The following is a 24,925-nucleotide window of genomic DNA, read 5'->3' on the forward strand; positions in this document are numbered from 1 at the left end:
CTCTTCAGACCTACTCTCCAAAATACTGATCTTCCTTCCAACTCTAGGTTTAACCATGTAGCAAGAAAGCTACGCTTGCTTTCATCAGTCCCAGCCAATATCTTAACCTTTGGTCTGTGAAGAAAAAACAAAAGGGGGGGGGGGGGGGGAAGGCAAACTGTGCTCTCATGACCACAGATCTGATGACACTCTTAAGAAAAGGTCCACAAAGTAGACTGCAAACTGGTACTAAGACCAGTTGCCTTTGGTTTGTTTGGGATAAACAGAGGTGATTAGCCTAAAGGCAGAGCTCAAGGTAAGAGATTTTACTGCTGGAACCAGGAAACATACTAAGCTCTACAGCCAGCTTTAATCTTGACAGGTTATCTATGACTGGTTTAATTGTAGTCAATAACATGAACTATATTTTAGAAACAGTATTATTTAACTGTACACTAATATTTAAAATATAAATTAGACATACAACATATTTATGGCCAATGACAGTGTACCAAACCCAGTAGAAGCCAGTGCCAAATTTGACTGGCATCAGTTAACAATTCCCTGCTTTTTAGACAAAAAAACCCAATCAAATGCAAATGCTTTATTTTATTTTCACCCCATAAGTGAACACAATCACAACTCTGGAATTCCCAGAAATATGCAGAACACATTTAGGCAGCTCCTGAGTAGAAATGACACCATATTACTAAGCAGTTCACATTTTTATGTATTCGTTAGGGAATTTTCTGTACAGGCTTCTTTTACAAGAGTGGCAGCTCCAGTCTTTTGTTTTGTCTCTAACAACCTGCCAGGATAACTAAACCCACAACTCAGCATGTCGCAGTGACTACAGTATCTTCTGGACAGACATCAGAAGACTAGCATGGCAGCAACTCATGCCTCTAACGAAGAGGAGAAAATCTCCAGCACCAGATGTCCAGTTAATCCAGCCTCAAAGGCAAACACACACACACACCCCCACCCCCCAAAAAAAAAAAAAAAAGAGAGACTGAGGAACAGATACATCTATTCTATTTGACCTGACCAAATGCCAAGTGCTAAATCCTCAAGAACAGAAAAAAGCAAAAAGAAACAAAGTATTTGAATATTTCAGCCTTCATTTCAACCCTCACAGAAGTAACCCACAGCTCATTACAAAGATGTCCACGCAGCAACGTGATTTTATTGTAAATCTGCATTGTTATTTCACCACGTTCACAAGCATCCCTCCCAATATAAGTTACACACTGTCCAAATAGATCACCTGCATAAATTACAAAGTTTAACCTCTGAATCAGTTTAGACACTGGAACCTCCCTTTAGCAGTGTAAGCATAAATTTCTATTGGTTGAGATGCAAAAGTATCAAATCTTCTCAGCTGGTCAGAGCTCTAGTCTATGCCTAGGCACAAGAAAATTCTTAAACCACGGGTTCCTCCCATGCAAGGCTCATTTTCTCAAATATTCTCAGAAAATAAGAATTTGGCTGAACAAATGGAGTTTTGTATAATCAGTGCAAGAGGAAGGAAACATTTGGGAACTGTCTGGCTAGCATGTGTCTCTGTCTGTCCAACAGCCCAGTTGAAGATATTCACCCAGGAAAGAGGATATCTATTTTCAGTTCCTCTCTCCAACTCATTTGAGCACATGTTTTGATTCAGTTCTTTCATGCTTAGGTCATTTTCCAAGAATAAGTCCACTGGATTTTCAAGTCTTGAACAGTCTTGTTTAAACAGTTTTGTTCTGTGTAATTACCCATAGTCTTTATTTAAGAGCTTGCCCAGCTGACCCTCAGAGCTTCTCCTTGGTGCTTCATAGTGTCTACTTCAGGTAGCTCCTACTCAGACTATTGGCTTCTGCAAATTCCACACCTAGAACGCAACACTTACTAAATATTTTATGGCAATACTGTTTCTTAATTCAAGACTATGTATTCTTCTAGCATTAGCTAATAGCACTGGAACTAGGAATCAGGCAGATTTGTCAGTTCACTGCATAAAACAAGCACAATGCAATTCACCTTTCCATGTCTGAAAGAGAAACCTGCAGCTGAATTGTTAGGAGCTTGCCCTTCATCTGGTACAAAAAGATAATTAAGATACATAGCTTTAAGTAGGTCCTTTACAACATGGACAAATTTTAAAGCCAGAAGAACTTGGCCTTGTTATAGAGTCTGAACTAGGTATTGCGAGATTGAACAGAACACCGAAGAACCTTTTTTGTGCATTTGGATTTTTTTTTTTTTTTTAAAAAAAAGGACACAAAGACTAAAGCCACTAAAAAGTTTCAGTAATTGGATATTGACCAAAGCTCTCATCCATGGTAATGAGAAAGTCTGTAAGGTTATCCTATTCCTCTATATACTACTGCCCAAAGTAATCTGAAAAAGATGTAATGCATACGCTCAATAAAGGTTACAGAGGAACAGATACTGATGGAAATGGAAGGCCTATACAGGATAATCTTCTACTGTTTGACATTCAGTCCAGGACCTACAGTCAAAAAGCAAGCATAAATAAATTGATTTTAAGCTCCTTTTGCATCATCTTAAATTCTGGGATCCAAACATCCAACCACAAACTACAGGACTTAAATGAACGTATGTCTATACAAAGCTGTTATGGTTCACAGTTTCTTTCTGAAGATAGGTGTATTAGCTTGAATAGAACAGTAAGCTAACAGCTCCTGGACCAAGACTAGGTGTCTTTATGTAGCGCACTCTTTCTAGGCTGCACAGGGCATTGCAGACTACTCTAGGAACTGCAGTGCTACTTAAAACCAAGGCAAGTAATAAGCATCCTCAATACGCTCCTAATGACTTTCCTCTGTAACACACATGAGGAAGTTCTGGTGTCCTCAAAGACATAATGAATGTTTTCTTCAAGACAGGAAAAGAGGATTGCAGATTTTACACTTTGAATAGAAAGTAAGGTATAATTCTTTTTTCCAAACTAGTATCATGTGGCAGGTGATATTTGGCAAAAAGTTTTCAAAGCCAACAAACACCTTATTTCAGTATTTCCAGTAAAGCATCATTATTTCTACTGTTCTCCAGGGTAAGCCGCACTTAAACTTTGTCCATTTAATATAATAGTCAGAAGAAGAATCAGAAATCAAATAGATTCTTGTCTGTATGAATTGCTCAACAGCATTAAAGTAACAGCAAAAAGTTTGAGTGCTTTGATGGCAAAATGCCATATTTTTCAAACCAGCATTTCCTAAAGGCTCTATTAAGCGATAACTGATTGTTCGGTGTTCTGAACTTCTTTAAAAAGTCTTTCATCCATTATTTCACAAACATAGTAAAAGTCAGAAAAGTATATTGGAAATAGTTGCAGAGTCAGATCATCTGCATATACAATACATTCCCATGATCTTCTCAATGATAACAGCACAGAAGGAAAAATACTGTAACGTGGAGCAAATCCTTACTCTCATCAAGAAGAAAAGTTGAGAACAGTGGAAAAGCAATTCTGATTTCAAGAACTATACACTAACTGCACCTAAAATAAAAGATAAACTAAATTTCCATTACAGCAAGACATACCCTCTAAAGTTCCATGGGTCAGCATTTATGATGCAGGCACTAGTATATTTAAAAATCTTTTAGGCCACAGTCATAACAAAGAAATTGTGTTTGCTTTCTTTCAGTCTTGAAGAGGTCTTTTTGGAGATCAAATGATACATAGTTAACTAATTTTGATAATAAGCTCTGTTTAATATTTTGCCAATTTAAACAGCACATTTTCCAAAAGAAAAAGAATTTAGAGATTTTTACATAGACAGTTATAAAAAAGCAACAAAAAAATTAATGCTTTGATTATTAAAAAAGAGGGAAGATATTAAAGGTTTAGAGTTTCTTGGGGGGGGGGGCATATGGTTTTTAAATATGGCCTTAATTTGAGGGAGATAGTTGGTCTTAAATATAAAGATTTCCCTCATCTTTTAATGCAGCCATTTGACTTTTTTTTGTTGCATGCTTGTCAGAAATTCCTGCTGTTTGCCCATTTGAAATACTGCAAGTTTCAACTGCATCCTTACATATAGATTATCTTGAGGCTTTCTAATTAAAGGTCTCGATTCAGTAGAGTACTTAAGCCACCAAATGATCATATTATTAGATTTAACCCCTCCCATGAGGTGCATCTTCTAGCTACAAAATAGAAAATTTAACAAAATTTATTATTTGATAGTCATTACTCCAACATATTTTACAGTAGTTTAAGACTGCTTCTATTTGGTCAATTAATATGGGAAAAAAGTCTTCATATTAACCCCTTCATTAGTGCACACCTGTGTGCACTATAATGTTAAGGGACTGCCATTTCATTCAAAGATACGGAACTGAACATATGAACTACTTTCATACAAAAATATTACAAATTAGTTGAGGACGGCAAACAGTTCATATTGCATATAGTCATGTATGTAGCATGTTATGTTTCACGAGCAAAAGAAAAAATCCAACCAAAAGTCTTTACACATACAATACACAGAAGGGATGACTATTGCTCCAGCAGGCATGAAACACAGCTTCCTACAAATCTATACCAAATGTATATCCTGGGAAACATTTCTATTTCAAGAGATTGGCATACAAAGCTGCTGCTTCTTTTATTTTCTTTTTAAAATGACAATTGTGCTATTTAATGCTTTTACAGTCTTGTAGTTCTGCTGATGTCATCAACCTAATCAGTCATAGAACTATTCACTAGGAAATCTACCATCATGGTAATGTCAAAATGAGCTACATTCATTCAGGTAGTGTGATCTAAATATCAAACTATGGCAAATTAAATACTTACTGTAACAAAGTTAAAGTAAACAGACATACAATTATTTTTTCCCCGCAATGGCTATGTCATTTATAAAACTGAGCAAATGAAACACTACCTTTATTATGGCAATGAGATTTAGACAACTGGGATAAGTCTAGTCCAATACAGCATATCATATTTTCTTGTATAACATACATTGAAGGACGTTATGTACATACCCACGGTATTGAAGGGATATATAGGTGATCATATGTATCCCTGTCAAACATATGTGAGTTTAAATTGAGCACAAAATAAAACAAATTTCCACAGAAATTTTACACTGAAAACCCAGAAGTCAGACTGCTAGACATCCATGTGTTTATTAACATTTTTATTGCAGAGGAAGAGGCGAACACAACAGGGGACAGGACAGACAAGCGACACGGATGGGACAATAGAGAAAATGCGTAAGCAGGAACTCCCCTGTAATATAATGCTATAAAACCATATAAAAGGAAAATGTTTAGAAGAGCTTGATGAAAATAAAATTCTCTCTTTGTAGCTGTCCTAGCAACAAACTGCTTCAAAATATACTCCAAGGTTTTTACACAAGAATCATCAATGACAGTTTACAACAGTTTCAAAATATAGAAAGTTAACATTTTGACAAAACCTGGGCAGGTGATTTTCATGCCAAGGGGAAATTAGGATGGGAAACATTTAAACAGAATGCAAACCAATTATACAGCACATATATAAAGACATTTAGCTGCTTTTGAATATACTCGTGCTTTTCTCCAACATAACAGTTGTCCTTTATGGGACTGCCGATAACAGCATTGCTTCAGCAGGAGCCAGGAACCTGCAGGTGAACAGTGACAGAAGACAAGAGCCAGTTCCCCAGGTTCCCTTTTGGCCAACAGCACCAGGACCTAAGAGCTTGCTCTTGGATCTGCCAATCTGCAAGTGCTGATCAGACTCAGGATTCATCTTTTGCATCTGCCACACACACTGTGAAATGCCTTATGGAGTAGAACAGGAACCCCCACTTTTCACGTATGAAGGGTTTGTTATGTTTACACTTGGGTTTTGCTGTAGCCTTCAAACATAAAAGGCTGTGGTGAAGAGGAAGGGACTAATCTGTTCTATAAACCCAGATTTGGGAGGACACAACATAATGAACTCAAATGGCAGTAAGGAAAATTCAAGTTAATATTAGAAAAAATTGTCTATAGTAAAGACAAAGTTCTCTAATAGGCTGCCTGCGGAGAACAAACGTTCAAAATCGACATCTAAAAACAGGTTAGAAAAATGCCTGTGAAGGATGACAGTTACAGTTGATTCTTGTCTGGGGTAGGAGCCATTTAGTCCAATGATCCTTTAAAAGGGGAAGGAAAAAAAAGTTCCATATAAATCCCTGAAAACTTAAAATCACCTTTACATAAAAACTTTATTACCATCTAATGAATGGTAATATTTTCCAATTTTTTTTTTAATGCAATCTAAATGCCAGTTATATTTATGCCCATTTGTTTGTGGTCTCAGGGAAGATATCTAGTTGAAAGCTAGTACAGCCAAAAATACTTTGTCCTCTACCACCGTGTGGGGCCAGTGCTTAGGAAAGGGCGAGAACACGCGGCAAAAGCTGGGACCACGGCATCCCATATCTCCCTTAGCTTTACTGATCATGGAATGGCACCATAAATTGTAGATATGAAAATTCTTATAGTATACTGCAAAAACCCATTTAAATCCAAAAGTGATTTTTAGTTCCCTGTTAATTTCAGACATTTACCAATCAAGGCAGGATGTGTTAATCAGTATGTTTTCAAAATATTAGTAAACACAGTTCAATCTTTCTCCAAAAAGAGATAATAAAAAAGAAATACACCTTTGCCAACACAGAAAAATAACCACAGAAGATATGGTATGGAGAGTCTGGCAATAGCTAGAATAATATTCTTATACCGACAATGTTATAACTCAGAAAAGATGCTTATAATTTTATTTTTTTAATAGCATAAAAAATGCAGTTCAAGAACATACAGTGACCAAAAGCCCTTTTAAAAACATTCATTAGCACCTGGCATATATTCATTAAGAAGTAAAAACGCTACTGAATGCATAGTTTTATATTAGCTTTGTGTGTTTTCAGGAGTAAAAAACAAAAAAAAAAACCTAACCCGAATTTCATTTCCACTCAAAAAAATAAATAGTCTACTATGAATGTGAAAGGAGAAAATTCTTCACATAAAATAGTGTTACAGTCTCAGCTAACATAAATCCAACAGATGAGTTATACCACTAACAGAAATTAAGGGTCCAATCTAGTATCTTAGAAAAAATAAATTCATAGCAAAAGAGGTCTTTCTGAACCCAGTCTCGAGCAAAGAATCACATTGCTTTATAATCAGTTTTGCATTTCAGTATTGTATAAATCAGGTGTATTTAACAAATATATCCCTGAGTGTGTTCTCATACTATCACTACCAGAGTCAAAATTTTCACATGCAAGGATTATTAACAGAAACCTTCATCTACAGAATACCTTATAACAAACTGCTTACTGAAGAAAGTCCAGCAAGTTCACTAGTGAGAAAAATAGTGGAGAGATATGTCCTGTTTTTCATTTTAATCTTGATTCATTTTGAAGAGTTCTGAAAACTCCATGCATTTGCAAAAAAAGATAAAATTACTATAAATTACAGTGGAAGATTAGTTTTGCTTTCTGATGCCAAAGCCTATTGGCTTTGGCAAGGTATGCCATATTTGCATATGCTGAACACTGTTTCAGTCATCTTTTACCATCAAATACTGTAGAGTATTGAAAAGAATTATTTTATGATGGCATCCAAAAAGTTATTTTATGATGGAATCCACAGGAACTATGCCAACCCATTTTTTTGACAAAGAAAATCTATTGATATTAAATGCACACTACTAGATTAGACCAAAACTACCACCCACATTCTGGGCCAATTCTTAATTTGTTCTCTGCTGGAGTCTTCATCTAAAGCTATTTGTCTGATATAACTGGACGCCTTTCAAATTTCTTCTTGCATCTTTTTAAACATGTGATGTTTGCCTGCATGCTTGTTCAGTAAGTATAATGACCATGTAGCTGGCTCTTGTATACTTTAAAGTCTGCTTTTGCTTTCCAAAACAATTTGCAACTTTTGTCTCTATTGAAAGTTTTTAGGAAATGAACATTCCACTACATAAGATCAATTATCATTAATTTTGTTCTCTTTTGCATTTGATTATTTTAATTTTTATTATCTTCAAAAAAACAGAAGATACAACTTCACACACATTCCCATTCTGAAATGTCCATTTTTTTCCTCCAGCAATGCTACTTTCAGTTAACAAGTGTAAATGAGATGAGCACACAAAGAATTGAGAAAAGTTGCTGCTGTGCTTAAGATATGTGAAAACTTTATAAAAGGCAATAAAGGTCCTGCCAAAGCAAAAGTATGAAAATCTGATAAATTCCTTTGCAATAAGTGAGAAAACTATCATATATATGTGTGAGTATATATATATATATATATGCACAAAGATCTTGCCTGTAGTTGCTTATTTCCATTGTTAATTACAAAACTTACTGTGGAAAGCAAGGAATGGTATCTAGCTCATAAAGATACTTAGTAACTGTTAAGTATTTAGCAAAGAACTCATCTCATTTTAAAATACATATTTCTATCATAGTTGTGTTATTTTGCTGCATTATATTTACTATGCAGAATTTTCTCCACAAGGGATCAGAGATATATATCAAAGCAAAATGATAACTGATCTATGTTATGACAGAGGTCCAAGATACATTATGAAAAAACCATTAGACCCTTTCAGTTCCAGGGGAAAATGACAACAATCAATTAAAAAAAAAAATCAAGAAAGATTACATCTAATCAAAGAAAGTAAATTCTAGTAGAAAGTCAACAGCCGATTCAAACCTGTTCACAGGTATTGTATTTTTGCTTTCTATAAACGTATAATCTCAATGCACCTCAAAACAAAAATAAAGCCACATATCCAGATATTTGTTATAAGCTCATTTATAACATGGTCATTAACGGTTGGATCAAACCTCAGTGAAACTTAAGGCCTCTGCAAGCACACAATACGATCTGGTGTAAGAACAGAATGATCATAAACTGCAGGATTTTAGCTATATGCTCTTCAGCCACTTCTATGAACCTGCACTGAAGATTTTCAAGATTTATTAACAACTAAACCGCATTATAAAATTCAACAGCCAGCTCACCACTGTTCAGTAGAGGAGTAACATTCATATTCCCTTTTTGAAACTATGGTAGGTCACCAACATAAAACAAAGTCAAAGCTAAGGCCACTGAAAAATATTAATTAACTATGATTCAGGAAGGTAACACACAGTTGTAAGTAGATTAATCTAAAATAGCTAAAACATTATTATCCTCAGCTGTCCACACTGTCCGTCTTCAAGCTTAGTGCTACTCCATCAGGGACAACTGAGGAACAAGGAGTGTAAACCGTAACAATTTAGTTGTTAATCTAGCATATAATTATGAACTGAAGTTGGCAGTAGTTTGCATTAACATACATAAACTGTGCCAAATTCAGCTGTTCCTGCTGTCTACAGTAGCATCTGAATTTACCCGTTTCTTCTCTCAGGTTGATAACCTTCCTGTTCTGGACTTTTTCTTTTCCTGATTATCCAACAGGTTATCCAGTAGTTTAATCAAAGTGTAAAGCATACATAAGAAGTGTTTCATTTTGTATCTTTTTGACATTAATATTTGTCTATTGGCGTTATTTTGTTGAAACAGGAATAAGTGAAACATTTGCCAAGATTCAACGTTCTGTAAATCATGGAAGAATACGATACCAAGGAGGATTCAAAATTATTTTTTGATTTGTTAGGGTACAAAAATGTTAGAAAATCCTGTGACATTTTTGCAAACATCTTTCAAATACTAGAGGCCAGACTTACATAAAAAGTCAATTCATTACTTACATTTTGCTAGTCTTTGTCCATGAACTGAAAAAATGGTTTATCACAATTCCATCCCCATCTTTACTATTGCAGTCCTTACCCTCTAACAGCAATCCCCAATAAAGGAACAGGTGGGATCATGATTAGACTTGAAAAGCAGCACCTGTAAAGAATGAATATCTGCTGCTGCTCTAGAGAGTCCACAATTTCAATTTAAACTCAGCAATTTGGAAATAAATCCATTTTTTGTTTTTCATTGGAATCAAACTAGCAACAAAGGAAGACAGCTCCTGTAAGACAGTCCCTGGAGTTCCTCTATATCTTCATAATCATGCTGACAATTTTTAATCATTCCCCTCATTCCACTGTCCTGTGTGACTATCACTCATCTTTTATTTCTATCCCAGAGAAAAACCTACCACCCCTCAATTATTCAATTATAAGCTAAGCCACTCAAAAGTATTAGAAAAAAATTATTACAGAATATCTCAACACTCTCCGTAGTTTATTTCACAGTAGCAGCAGCAAAACTTCTAGGCTCGAGAATATAAACAAAAAAGGTAAAAATTATCTTGCAACAACTCAGAAAAATATTAATCCTTTCTAATTTGACTGGCTTTAGCTGAAGTCAATCCATGCTTTCTAAACAACTGAAATGCTCTTTTTGTTAACTATTATTTATTAGATAGATTTTTTGTTTCCGAACCTTTTCCTCATCAGAAAAGGCTCCTATTTTAGAACTGTGTTCAGACGACTATTCATTCATCTGGTTCTTTAAAGCAGTTGGCTTATTTCTTGAGGAAGACACTTAACAGGCTAGTAGACATTTTGAGACTAGGAGCTGTAGCATTTCACTTTGGTTCAGTATTATTACCTTCTCTAGCAATTTCATGAAGCCACTAGGATAGATGATAGACACTGTCCTACTTTTATGTTATTCTTTTATTTTACACCTTGCAGTTAAGTTCTGGATTCACGCCTTTTAACTAATTCCTCCTTCACACAGGTCTAAGAGACAACAAAGTACACCTCAGTTAACACTGTACCAAGTAAAATCCATTTCTTTTCAAAATAGCTCTTTAGAGAAGTTTTGAATAAGGAAACAAACATTGCAGCATCTCTCAAATGCCAAGAGACAGTACAAACTGCAGAAAAAAAATACAGAACCAGAGGCCTCCAAAAACACACAAGCCTATTAGGTAACTGTACCAAAAGTGTAGCATGCCATACCTTGTTAATCTTAATGCTCAGAGGCCAAGGTTGTGAGGGTGCAGAAGGGCAGACTGCTTTCTAAGGATGGGGAGCCAAGTGCGATAACATGGCTGGCAGCCGCCAGCCAGAGCCCTGTCGCACAGTACCTTTGCTTGCAGGGAGCAGAGCAGAGATGACAGCAGGTTTAACCACGAGCTCAGATCCTCTAACAAGTTCTTGGCGATGAGGCAGTGCCCCAGTCAAGCCAGGAAGTCAGTCCATGAGCTGGGGTCTGACCCAAGAGTGCCCACAGCTGGGCCAGGGTGGGGATGCCCCAGCTGAGGCAGGTTAGGGCAATTAAGGCCTACCAGGGCAATCAAAGCCTAACAAGGGCTCCCTTATTTCCTGAAGGTATACGCATAGGAGCACGTCACAAATCAAAACCCAATTTTAATTTCATTTTAAGGTGAACTGGCAATTAATACATAATCTATATAAAGTCTCCTCATAAAATACAATCACGTAACTGGCAATCTGCTCCAGCTGAAGTTTTTCATTTGTTTCCATCTGCAGCACACAAAGAAAACGATTGCAGTAACCCACTCTGGGAAGGACAAGATTAGAGATCAAAATACACAATCTTTTTCTAAAGCAGATAAAAGAAAAATAATATTCTGTGGTCATGTCACAGCACTGAAAGCCAGGTGAAGATAAGCAGTACTAAGAAATTACAAAGTGAGCCAGAAAATAGAAGCTGGAAAAGGGATAAATATTAGCCCCAGTATTAAATTAATTGACTATTCCCCCAACCCACAAATAATATCTAGCTTGCACAGAATCAATTTACTTTCCTTCAAAGACCAATCTCAGCCAAATTTCTTAATAAAAAAAAAAACAAACCACAAGAGAAGGAGAAGAGGAAAATCAATAAAACCAAAATGAGCCTACTTAAAAACAAGCAGTATGAAATATTTTTTTCCTTGAATAATTCAAAATTGGAACTCCCTGCTTTAAAACTTAAGTGAAACCAAGAAATAAGGACAGTTCAAAAAATAATTCGACATTTTAAAGAATGAGACTATCTATCTCCATAATTACATCATGTTTTTCCTCTATCTTAAAAAGGAGTGAAGCTTGTATTACAAGGTATAGGTCAACAACTAATGAACAAGATGAAGGATAAATGTTTTTAGAGAGACTCAGGCAGCCATTTGCAAAAGGAGCAAAAGAGAAATTGCAAGCCTCTTAACCTTTGCTGTTTTAGCTCAGAATTAATCTGGTAGGAGATAAGAGGCCTATAATCCTTTTATGGGTTTTATCAGAAATAATAAGCCAACAAATTTATAAAATGCATATCCAAACCACTGTATACTAAGCTTATTAAAGATGAAACAATAAAAGGAAAGATCATAACTGAAATATCCTGTAGCAGATGCTTAGAGAAAGAATATAAGAAACAGGGCAAGTAAAGAACAACCCTTTCCGTGTTCTTCCCTACCAGATACAATCCCTAGTTTTCACAACTCCTGTGCTAGAAGTTGCATTTGGAAAATTATTTTCAGCTTCTCCCAGTGGACCTATCTTCCATAAGGGCTACATATAATCCTTTTTTGAACCCATTTATAATTTGGCTTCTGCAATGCCCAGTGCAGAGACTTCCATAATTTATTTACACACTGTATGAAAAAAAAGATTTGTTTTTCCTTAATCTTCCACATGACAAATTTATTGAGGTAGAGATTAGCTCTTAAACAGAACATAGTTTAAATGGCACAAGTGCTCAGGATGAGAATACTTAGGAATAATCAATACTACCTATGCCAAAAGAATAATTGAATTGCAGTAGTTTGCCTAAAGACAAAGACAAAGAGATGAGACAACATTATAGCATTCATCAAGAAAATAAAAGGCTGTTGAAAAGAGGAATGGAATGATCTGTTCTCCATGTCCACAGTGAATAAGCAATAGCTTTATACTGTAGTAAGGAAGCTCAAATCTGGATGTTAGGGGACAAAAACCTATCCTAATAGCAAGGCTAATCAAAAGGACTGCTTGGGATAGTGCATAGTTTCTGTAATAGAAAACTGGATGAGAAACTCTCTGAAATGACATGGATTTGTTAATCTAGTTTTAGCAAAGAGAAGTGCATTAAATGACTTCTTGATGTCCCTTCCACTGTCGTACCATACAATCAGAAAGAAAGGAAGTCAACAGACATCTTAGTTCAGTGGTTTATTTCATTCCCTCCATTAGTCTTGTGTTCAGTTTCTGACTTTATTTATATTACTAGAAAATACTCGATTTTCTCTCCCACTCAGAAGAAAATACACAGCATTGTGATTACCTGAAATATAACAGAGTAACTAGATAGTGAAGGTGCACAGAATATATGATGGTGTTTACACTCAGTCATGTGACCACATCTGAGTTGCTCTTGCATTGGACAATTCCCAGGCACTGCAATAGCATCTGCTAGAAACCAGCTTTCTGTACTCTCTAAATTCAAAACACGGGTTAGAGAACAATAATCTAGCTTTTTGACAGATATTGTGTCTTTGCCTTCTGGACATCGTACTGGTCATGATAAAAACTATAGTTCACAGTGGGAGAAAAAAATCATGTAAAACTAAAGACCATCTAAAGACCATCTAATGCTTTTTTACATTAAGTTCAAGGAGTGGAAATGACTGGAACCGTGTATGTTTAGCACAATATGCAGTAAGAATGTAGCTTTTGGGTTTTAGCCTTTCTAGCCACATATATTGAAGAGAATAAGACAATTCCGTATAAAACAGAATTCAACTTAAATGGATACATATAGATAAAGTTATTTGCTCACAGTAGAAGAATGGCTTTAATCCAAATAGGTTGGTTTGGTTTTCATTTCTGCCTATATTTCAGGTCAAGGTACCTCAGAGGCCAAAATTCTTCACAGAGTTAGTTAACTGTAAATATATTAGCTTATCCTGTTGGTATAAATCAGGGATATAATGAAACATCAGCTACTATGTAAAGTGTTTGGCAGGAGAGTTCGTCTCATATTTACATGCAAACATCATCTTTGTGTGTGCTGATATACAATTGCACAAAGAATATTATTGACTTTATCACTGCAAAGCTACAGATAGAAGTATGCAGCAAATCTCATAATTTTGAAAATAAATGCTTTATATATTTTCCAAACTGTTAGTTTTTTTCCCAAATCTTCCAAACTTGGAAAATACATAAAACATTTATTATGAGAATCTTGTAAGAATTAGAATACAAGCCAAAAGACATATAATAATCTCATTCATAAACCTTTAAAGACTATATTCTGAAAACAGTTTTTCTTATCTTGCCACTGAAGAAAAGAGAAGGAGTACTGGAGGAAACACAGAAAACATTAAGCGTTCTTCTAATTTTAGCCCCATTTTTTGAAAATAAATGCTTTTGACTGGCTCTTATACAAAGACACTAGTCTTTATGATACTAAACTCATGTTGTATATCTGGCTATCCATTATAAAACAAACATTATTGCTCTCCTGTTTGGAATATTTAAAGAAGACAACACAGAATGTCCATATGAGATTTGTTCTTCAAAGGAATAAATGAGCAACCTGAGTAATTGTGCACAAACAGAAATAAGAGTCTGTAATCCACATTTTATTACACCGTGAGCTTCAAGACTATAACATTTTAATAACAAACAGGTTAGAATAATAACACCTTTGGTACTGGAACTTCAGCAAACTCTTTTATGTTAACTACCACCTATTATTACCCTGTTACTGAGGTAAGACATAGTTCAAAGTAGACTTGAAGGCACTGAAAGGCATTGGAGTTTGGACAAATTATATTCACAGCTACATGGAGATAATGTCAGGGTCATGAATTCCATCCTGGCAGCACAGATTATCTGGAAGGATGAATCTGGAATGAGAAGTAATTCTGCCATAAAAGCTAACCAGAGCACATGGTTTATACAGAGGCCCTAAGATAGTCTATCAATGACTGCGTCTATTTTCACGTACAGGGATCCACTCTCGAGAATACCATTGTTATCAACCATTGGTTTACATATGCTAAATTATTCTTATTTCTTCTTATATACCCTAAATTATTCTTATTTATGCTTCAGGATCCCCAGAACTAATCACAGTATCTGGTCATGGCCATATTAAGTATTATGAGGCACCAGGCACACAGGCTCTGTGTTTAAGCAGCTCCATATAGTCCACCTCGCAGCAGTGTCACACTCTAGTGGGCAAGTGAATGGCTTAAGTTATATTTGAATCTGTCTGAACTGGTCCCACAACAGGCAGTCAGTTGCCCTGGAAATACATTATGGCTCAGTGACAAAGCACATCTGACTGGCACAGAAAGAGGGAGGAATCAGTTTTAAAAGTACATCAAGAAAGCCCTAGCTTGCAATCAGAAGAGGTAAACTGGAACTTGAAAAGGAAATTCAGGCCAGTTCCCAAAGCTTCTTTATATTGCCTATGACAAAAGCAGTCCCACCTTCTCCCATCGTTAGCTCTCTCTTCTAGTAGCTGTGCTGCCACCTTCCTTGTGCCAGCAAAAGTATTTATGGGACGATTCCCACTCCTCCCCCCAATGACTTGCATCAGGGAACAAATCAAGTTTAAAGGCAGCCCAACAAAACCCACCCCTGGCCTTCCCTCTTCTCCCCATAAAAGCAGAGGCTGATTTAGTTCAGACAAAGTCCAGACTGGTTCTTCAGCACTACAACATTTGTGCTACCACAACAGGGAGACACAGAATTGGAAACGAGTGGCTGAGAGCAGGGAAGGACTGCTTCCTTCAGCAGCAGCCGTGTGGCAGTACCTGGGACATCATAGTCTTGTGGACAGGCTTTACTGATAAAAACCTCACAACTCCACTGCCAGCAAATATACCTTGTAGAAAGTTAAATCATGTAAACGAGAAATCATCATTCTGTACAGAAATAAAACAAAAAACCTTTGTACTTTTGCAAAGGTTCTGCAAAAATAGCAACTCTGAGGCAATTAATATCCATTCACTTTTCCAACGGCCTTAATATCTCCTTGTCTACAGCTATATGTTTATTCATTATATGTTACTTGGTTTGTTATTTTCCTTTATTCCATTTCCTATTTCAGCCTCCTCATTAATTTTTATGCACTTTTGTTTTAATTTGTATACTTTTCATCACTTCAATTTCCTAATATTTCAGCAGTTCAATTAGCTACTTCCATATCTTAATCACACTGAGACTCCTTATTCAGCTATAAATATAATTTTATTACCGCTGTTCTAATGACTAACTGTTATAATAACTATTTTATATAAAATAATTTCTCTTAAAACTTTCCCCATTTCCTTCAGTTGTCTGTAATTCATTCTATCTCTCATCATACTTTTTATTTTGTTCAGTAGGTCTTCTATCATCCTAAAATGTTTCCTGTACTAAAAACTAATTACCTGGGGAGAGGGTAAACTTTCACTTTGTTTCACCACAAACATAAAGATCAAACATTGAAACATTTCCTCCACATTTATCAGACTCTCCTAAAGTTGCTAAATGCAACCCGAAATTGAAGACAGATGCTACCTCCACATTAAAAGGCATACTCTTTCAATAAACATGAAAGTACAGCCCAGATAGACATTATGAATTTAGCACACAGCTCTGTTGTTGTGAATATCAACATCACCAATAAAAAACGTGTGTTAGTAATACATAAAACCATTACTTATGAACTGAGAAACCAGCACTATTCTAATCTTGAATTTCTGTAATAGCATATACTTGCAGTGAAATAGTTAATATTCACTTCCAGCTTCTAAAATCTCTATAATTTCAGGCAGGTCATTAACTTATGTAAGACCTGAGATGCTGATGCTTCCAACTATCAAATAAACCAGAATGAAAGTCTCCAAGTCAAAATGGATTGATCTGGTTCTGCTCAAACTATTATTTTTGTGTTCCAACTATTCACATTCTGTGAGCTACAAGATTTATCTGTGGTATAAAGGTACAGATGAGAGCAAGGTCTTCTGTAAGAAAAGCATACACGAATGCTTATGTCATGCTATACTGTATATAGAACTTTGATGCAATATGAAGCCAAATAGTGTTTTAGGACATTCTCATGATTCAAAATTAACCTTATTTTTTAAAAATTTCTCTTCAACTGCTTCACTTTTTAAATTTAATTTGTTTTTATGAAGAAAGAATTAAAAGCATTAAAGAAAGTATGAAGTTATGAATTTTTAATAGTCTGCATCTAAGCAGTGAAATTTACTTATAAAGCCCCACCATACTGAACTTCTTACAAAGAGGGTTAGGACTTTTTTGTGGGTTTTTTTTAGCTTGCTTCCTTCATTTCACAGTCCACTGGTTCTCTCTGGTGAGGTGGGCTGTAGTGGTACAGTATCACACTTTTACCAGTTTATGCTCTGCAACAAACTTAACCTAAGCTCTTCTGACTCTGCACTATTACAACCTACCACTAAGCTGTCTCTACTTGTAAAAACAAATCTTCCTTTACAAATACTTTTTTATTTCCTCTTATTATTTTGCTGGCTTTCACTTAAAGAATTCACAGAATACTGATATTCAGTAAGGATGTATTAGATATACCTATTTTTGTAGGGGGAAATATCTTTATGCTTCTTGGTACCCAAAATGGAGACCTAAATCATGTTACTATATAATACATTGCATTAATTTAAGACAAGCCAGGTGGACATTAGACTTACCATTTGATTTTATACTCAAAAGCATAAAATCTTTATAAACCAGATCTAATTGTAGTAATATCACTGTCAATTTCTACCAGCTGAACATGTGATTGTGTTTTACAAAATCTAAATTCAGTTGCTGACCCCAAAGAATACCAGAAAAATGGTTTTGTCAAGTGTATATGTTTCCTACAATCACATCTAGTTATTCATATCACAGATTTAAGATATGAATCAATAATGTAATGTTTTATATTTGATAATTTGTATAATAGATCACCTGCAGTTCTAGTAGCTTTGGAACAGTTACCTTTCAGTGGTAAATAAAGTAACTTTGTCAGCTGCTGAGATAGTTTGATTTAATTTCACAGAAATACACAAGCTCATGCTTGTTTACAGTATATTAATTGACGTATCTAATTACTACTGATGTCTACTTTTAAAAATCCTTTTCTACTTTCTACTGAAATATACCATTAAATATTTTAATTTAGAAATGAATAGTATACATGGTTTGCTACCGACTACCAAAAGATTTAGCACTGATGCCAAGATATAATACCTAGAAGTTGCTCAAATCTGTTTTTCTAAAACACTTTACTATTGTTCAGAAATGATAGTTATGCATTATTTTACAAATTCTTTCTTCACTTTGGCCTTCTTTTCCCCCGTCAGAAAGAAGTCTCCATCTCCTTTATTGGCTTTCAGGCTCAAGAAATAACCCAACATTTATTCAGTAGGAGCTCCTTTTATAATCTATGTAGTAGCCCAAAGTTAATTTTCTCCTCAAGTAACAGAAGCTGAACTTCAAACAGCTATTAACCTCTTAGAAGAAACAGAGGTGGAGAACATGTTTAACCAGTCTTACTAACCTTACCATCAAGGCAATCGTAAGTACTAATGTCCTAAACAATACGAAAGAAAATGAATTTTTTATCCAACATGAGAATGTTTTCAGCAGAAATTCCAGAAGCAACTACTATTTATACAATCAACGTGTGGTACTTCTGTCAAACTTATACATTTAACTGTCTTAAATACCAGGACTGCAAAACAGTCAAATCTCACAGACGTTACTATATATGTATCATTTTAAGTTCTCAAACCAGTATAATTCCTACCCCCAAAAAAACCCAAAACCAAAATAAAACAACCCTAATGAACCAAAAATTTCAGTCATGATCTTTAGACAGATTAAGGTCCAGCTCTGAGAAGTTGTTTTTTTTCCAATGCCCTACACCTTTTCTGAAATGCTATATATCATATTCATCACCAAGAAGCCCCCCAAAAATGAGTAAGTATACTGAAAATCAGTAACTTGCTGTCTCTCGGCCTTATTAGGAAACTTTACTGCCTTAACCTAACCTATTATCAGTACAATAACATTTTCCTTGATTTGATACCGTCCATTACTCTTGTATGTTTGGATAGGTCCATTTTTTTAAACAATACACAGTTCATTTTCTTCTTACTATCATTACTCTTCATGTGTTCTCTAGAGACTCATGGATATTTTTCTCATGTTTCAAATTCAAGTGGCTGGCAAGATGCTGTCAAAACCTGGATGTTTCAGTATTGTCTCAAAACTTTTTGAGACATAAAAATATCGTTTCTTCAAGCTATCTTGAACTGTGAAATATTACAAGACAAAATTTAAAATGTCTTGAGTGAAATGTTTGTTCTGTTCATCAATGCTTCTCTGTTTTAGTATGGTCTCTTCTATTTAAGAGTACAAAAGGTAAAATAGATGTCAGTTGAGAAGGACAGAAACCTCTAACAGAAGGTCAATAAAACCAAAGGATAGTAGAATATATAAAAATTTCACATTAGGTCACCCAATACAGCACCTGACCCAAGAGTCACCCAAATCTGTGCTCCAGTCGGCGTGTTTCCCTGTCATAAAGTGGGACTCACACTTTCCATATGACACTTCCAAGGTACAGCACTGATGCGGATAACTATTCATCCAACCATTTTTCGTTTCCATTAGTAGACTGATATTGATGTGTCAATCTCACTGACCCCGAGCTGGCTATCTGCAGAAATTCACATGCAGTAGGTCCACCACAGCCCAGATACATTGGACTCCTTGTACAAGAGCTGTGCAGTAACTCTTTCTGTGCACAGCAGTCATTTCTTTGAAGTTTCTGAAGTTCTAAATCTCTCCAAGAACAGCAGCTTTTGCACTGACTAGGATATCACAAGAAACACACACATTCTAAATGCTAGGATAAAAGACTATGTCCAGAAAAATGTGGATGTATGAAAGACCTAGGCGCAACTGTGAAAAAAAACTAAATAAACAACTCCAGAATGGCTAACTAATATGTTGTATTTCTTTTCTTCTTTTCCTGTAAGCTGTGAAAGTATTTATCCTCCAAATCCATCCCACTATGGACTTTCAACAGACATTCTAACAGTACTCATCAAAAACTTACTACTGATCGCTGTTTTCCCCATAAGAAATGAGTGTCTGTGCTTGTATTTTGTTCCCATTTCATGATTATAACTATGCAATAATTGGTTATACTTCACATCATACAAAAGATAGAAGAATTATAATTATTTTAAAAATGGAGTTAAAAGACACACTCCTCCCCTGCTTACAGAGTACCTTTGTCTCTCTGTACACCACCTTCCTCAGAGGATAATAAGATTTAGGAGTTGAAAGTATGCTTGTAATCTTAGGTCAACAGGAGTACAATATAAAACTGAAACAATGGAAATATATTACTATTGATTTAGGAATGAAACACTAACAATGCTGAGATATTTACTGAGAAAGGCAGTGAGCTGTTAGAAGGAATGAAAATAGATACAAGTTTGTTTCTCAACTTTCTCTGTTTCTAAAGGGAATGAACTTTATCTGTATCCTAAATCTGCTTCTCTATCAAACCCAAAGTATTTCACACATTTAGAATAATAAAAATTACAATAAAGATCATTCTACTCACAAAGTAGAACCTACAAAGCCATGGGAAGATATTTGTCCTATTCACAGAGTCCTTCAAGACTCTTCCCAAAGTCAACTCTTCAAGTCATACCATTAACCTTCTTTTCTATTACTCTTGCCATGGATTCCCCAAACAATATCCACTGTTTTAAGATAGCAAGCTTCTTGTGGCATGTTCTTCTAGGGGACTAAAGTTCTTTATCATCAGACTGTACTGCTGTGGAGCCTTGGAGGAGCTACCACGGGCTTGGGTGCCAGGCTCCAGACTGTAGGAATGATGCCTATTTGCAGTAAACAATCATAACAAATGATAGCAACAGAAAATAATCACAACAAACTTGTTACAGCAGTATCTTATTTCCAACTGCAAGGAGTCATTTCCTCCATGAGATTGTCTTCCAGTGTTTACAAGATAACAAAAAATAACTGTTCAGTGCTGGTTAGGTGGAAAGAAAAAGGTTATAGAAATTTCTAGGCCAAGCCTAGGTAAATATGACCCTTGTATTTCCACTACAGACATCTAGACACTTCCAGCTGTTGAAATTATTGCTAAATATATTTACAGTCTTTGTACAATAAAAAGCTTTATTACTTTTACTACAGGCAGAAGAAAAAAGCTTTAAATCTTTAGTTCTGAAGCAATATCTCCTGTCTTAAAAGCAATGAAGCCTTTCAAGGGAAAAAAAACCAGCACACTCTAAAAAAGGTGGTTTATGATGTTGTATCTTTGTTGCAATTTTGGTTCATATATTTTTATTAAGTGTAACCTTTATATGTAAATGGAATGATTATCTAACACAAAGTACTGTTTTCATAAAGTAAGAATAGGTTTTATGTCCTGAAAGATAAAGCAGCATAAACCAGTCAGGCAGCTCAGCATGTATTTGATGGCTGTGAAATGAACTATTTGATTTCCTGTTACAGCCTTAACACTCTGCACTGTACCATAGCCACCAAACCCATGCGATTAGGCAACTAACCTTTCATCAGGGAGTCAAGTAATAGAAAGCAAGTTCTGCATTCCTAATAGGTAAAATACCTCATTTAAAAAATCTAAGCTTGGAAATAACCCTTACATCATGAAATTTAGAGAGAGAAATGAAGATCATATTCTGAAAACCCAGAGAGAGATGAATGTACTTAGCACAAACGGAAGGCTTCTAGACCAAATGTGCTTAGTTTGTATGTAAAATATTTTTTTTTTTCTCTCCCTCCCCTTCAAGTACAGCAGGCCACATCCAGGAATAGAAAGGAAACTTTACACCTGCTTCCCACATCACTGGGCCGTGAGGCGGAACACAGAACTCTGCTCCTTGGCTGACAGACAGATCTAAGGATGCATCACAATCTTTCATGAATCAGGACATGAGATTTCCGCAATGGCAATGTGTCTGACAATGCCAGTGTTGATTCAAAGAAGGGCTTTACAGAATCAAGGGAAATAAAGGGAGTCAGATTTTATATTTTAATTTTGTGTACAGCTCTAAAGCTATGAAGATGACAACTGAAGCTTTTACTGAAGTATCACTTCAATCATTGAATCAACAGGTAGCATGAAAGTATTTTGAAGGAGAGGGGAGGACGATTTTTAAGATCCATTTTTCTAATAGTTCTCATAACAAAACAAAGCATGGCAAGCATGGCATAAGCCTTCCTCACTTAAACTTGAAAGCACGATAGATGCCACCAAATAATACTGTATGTCTGTCCTTTTCTGGACAAAAAACTGATCAATACTGGATTTACTGAGAGATGTATAGAAAACGATAAAATCACCTGACAAATCTAAAAAACTTGCATATCTTTATTTTTCACTAAAAAACCTCTTTGGATCAGGCACATACAGAAGGATAAAGTCTAATTCATTATGGTATCACATGGAAAGCTCATGGAAGTGACTCATTTTAACAGGAGTGAAAGTTGTTAAGAGCCAAAGAATTCAGTCTACTCCAATCCCAGCTGGCAAATTAAAACCGACACTGAACACCTTTTTGGGTAAGCAGCTGTCGTAACAACTTTTATTAATAAATTGACGAATAAAATTGTTTTGCTCCTAAGCAAGGTTTTTTATTCCTGAATCAACAACTCAAAAAAAGTGATTTTTTTTTTCCACAGAAAGTCTAGCTATTTGTTATATAAATCTGAATCCTCACAATTCATCTATTTGTTATCTCTTTATTGTCTTGTTAAGCAGGTGTACAGTACTGAGCACAATGACTCCTCATTAGATCCTGTAAATGCTACAACAACAGAAAAATAAAACTGCCACACAGTTTAAAAACAATCTACAGTTCAGTCCTTGCATTTTTTCTGTTTTTACATTTTGTGGTCTTGGGCATTCCTTTAATTTATCATCATGAGAGAATCTGTCAATAGAGAGAGTTATGAAAACAAGATAGGATTGGAGAAAAAAATATATATAGATTTTTTACCTTGGGTGATTAAATTCTCACTGACATTAACATATGACAACCTGTTAGAAAGATTTGTAAGTCTTTACAGTTTTATAAATAGCTTTATCTCTTCATTCCACATGAGGAAAAAGAGAAGTATTATTTATTGTACCTTTCTACCACCACAGCATGGAATATTTCAAAGACTTATTTTAAGTTTTGTGGAAGTCTCTTGATATTAAAGGACTGCAGATACAAGATGATGAAACCTTCTTTATATCTTCTGCCCCCCTGCTGTACATGTTGTTACACACTGTTTTGTAAAAGAACTAGCTCTAATCCACACAAAGGAATGCTTTCCTTTTATTGTCATGCAGTTGTAAAGCTAAAGCAAGCCATCATAATTTCATTAAATCATGCTGAATTACTTAGAAATGCTGAGAATGACTTGTAATATGTAATGTTTGCTCTACAAACAAACTGAATATTTATAATATTTAGTTTATACCATGTTATTTATTCTTTAAAAATGACATATTTGGTTTTGTTTTCTTAGTAGAGCATAAGGCAAATTATATTAATTAGGCTATTTACATGATTTCCTAACTTGGAGCAGTGAAAGTTGCCTTTAGCTAGCAAATAATTGGAATTACAATTGCTGGAGATATCACAAGTTTTTTAATTATATCAAGCTCCATCAAGCTCTGATAGGACATTAATAGTTACTTCCCTTCACTGCCAGAGTTTTTTCTCCCCACTAAGCCATTCCAGTGTACTCAAAGCCATAAAACAGAAATATATGACAAGAAACAGTAATCTTCCAATTTTATTCCCCAGACTTCAGGTTTACCGGTATATCCCTTTGGGAACATAATGACAGAGCTTGTCTTTCATAAGGACATTGGAAAAAGATTGTAGTCTAAAAGTTACTCTAAGATTTTGAATAAGCAACCAATTTTGTTAGAAATAAAAGTGAAGTATGAAAAATACAGAAAAGCTAATGTAGCACAAATGTATTTTAGCACTGTAGAACATTCTTGTCAACATGCATATTGTTTTTTCTTCACTTTTGGAAATAATAGGGGAGGAAGAATCTCATTAATTCAACATTTCATTTCTAAAACACAACAGTTTCTATGACAAGAAGAGAATTGTAAACTATCTCTGACACGGTGGGTGCAATCTAGGCTTATATCAGGCTTGATTTTAATTCAGTAAAAGGCATTACATACTTTTAATAAAGCTGTGAATACCCTTTCTTTTTTCCAGCAGTGTTACTCCAAGAACTTCAGACAAAAGGCTTAAGAACACTATAAAGTGCTTCAGAGGCAAAAACCAAACCTGGTTCCAAATGATTACCATAATGAAAGAAAGGGATACACAGACATTACTCATTCAAGCAAAATGCTCCATGATCTGAAAAGATTCACCTTTGTCTACCTACTTTAAGCATTTAGCTATTTCTACAGCAGATAGTAAGTGCATACAAAATTTAAGTGAAAAATAAGTATCTTACCCCACTGGACAGAAGAGGCAGAGCAGGACGTCAGTGTCACCATCCTTTCACTTATTGGAAAATGCCATAGGCTAAACACCTGTAGACTGCTGAAATATTTATCCATGTGGGCAGTTTTTAGGATTTTTTGCCTGTTTCTCATTGTTGGATTTTTTTCAAGTAATTCCAGCTCCTGAAATGACACAAACATGTAAGAGTTTCAGTTCGGCTGGAAGTGTATTTTGCTGAATTTTTTAGATTAAGTTTCTAGACAGCTCTAATAGCTGTGACAAAAATTGTAAAATGTAAGAGTTAAACACTAATCTGTAAGAGTTAAACACCAATGATCAAATACGAACACTTGAAAGTATTTCTTGTTTTAGAACATCATAATCCTGATTCCTTTAAAGAGTTGCAAATAGAAATGTCCCTTCCTAAAGCGTTATCTGCTAATTATCTGCTAA

At 35.2% G+C, this 24,925-nt stretch overlaps 1 long non-coding RNA gene across 1 annotated transcript in view; it reads right to left on the reverse strand.

The window, feature by feature from the left end:
• The window catches only part of LOC148056732 (uncharacterized), a 150,029-nt gene extending 138,877 nt beyond the window's left edge, over nt 1-11,152 (reverse strand). The window contains exon 1 of the long non-coding RNA XR_015702612.1: nt 10,950-11,152. This is a non-coding gene — a long non-coding RNA (uncharacterized LOC148056732). The remainder of the gene's footprint in view (nt 1-10,949) is intronic.
• Between the last annotated feature and the right edge of the window lie 13,773 nt (nt 11,153-24,925).

Source organism: Nipponia nippon, unplaced genomic scaffold (assembly GCF_047370975.1).
Source record: "Nipponia nippon isolate SJK-2023a ecotype South Korea unplaced genomic scaffold, ASM4737097v1 scaffold_12, whole genome shotgun sequence".
NCBI lineage: Eukaryota > Metazoa > Chordata > Aves > Pelecaniformes > Threskiornithidae > Nipponia > Nipponia nippon.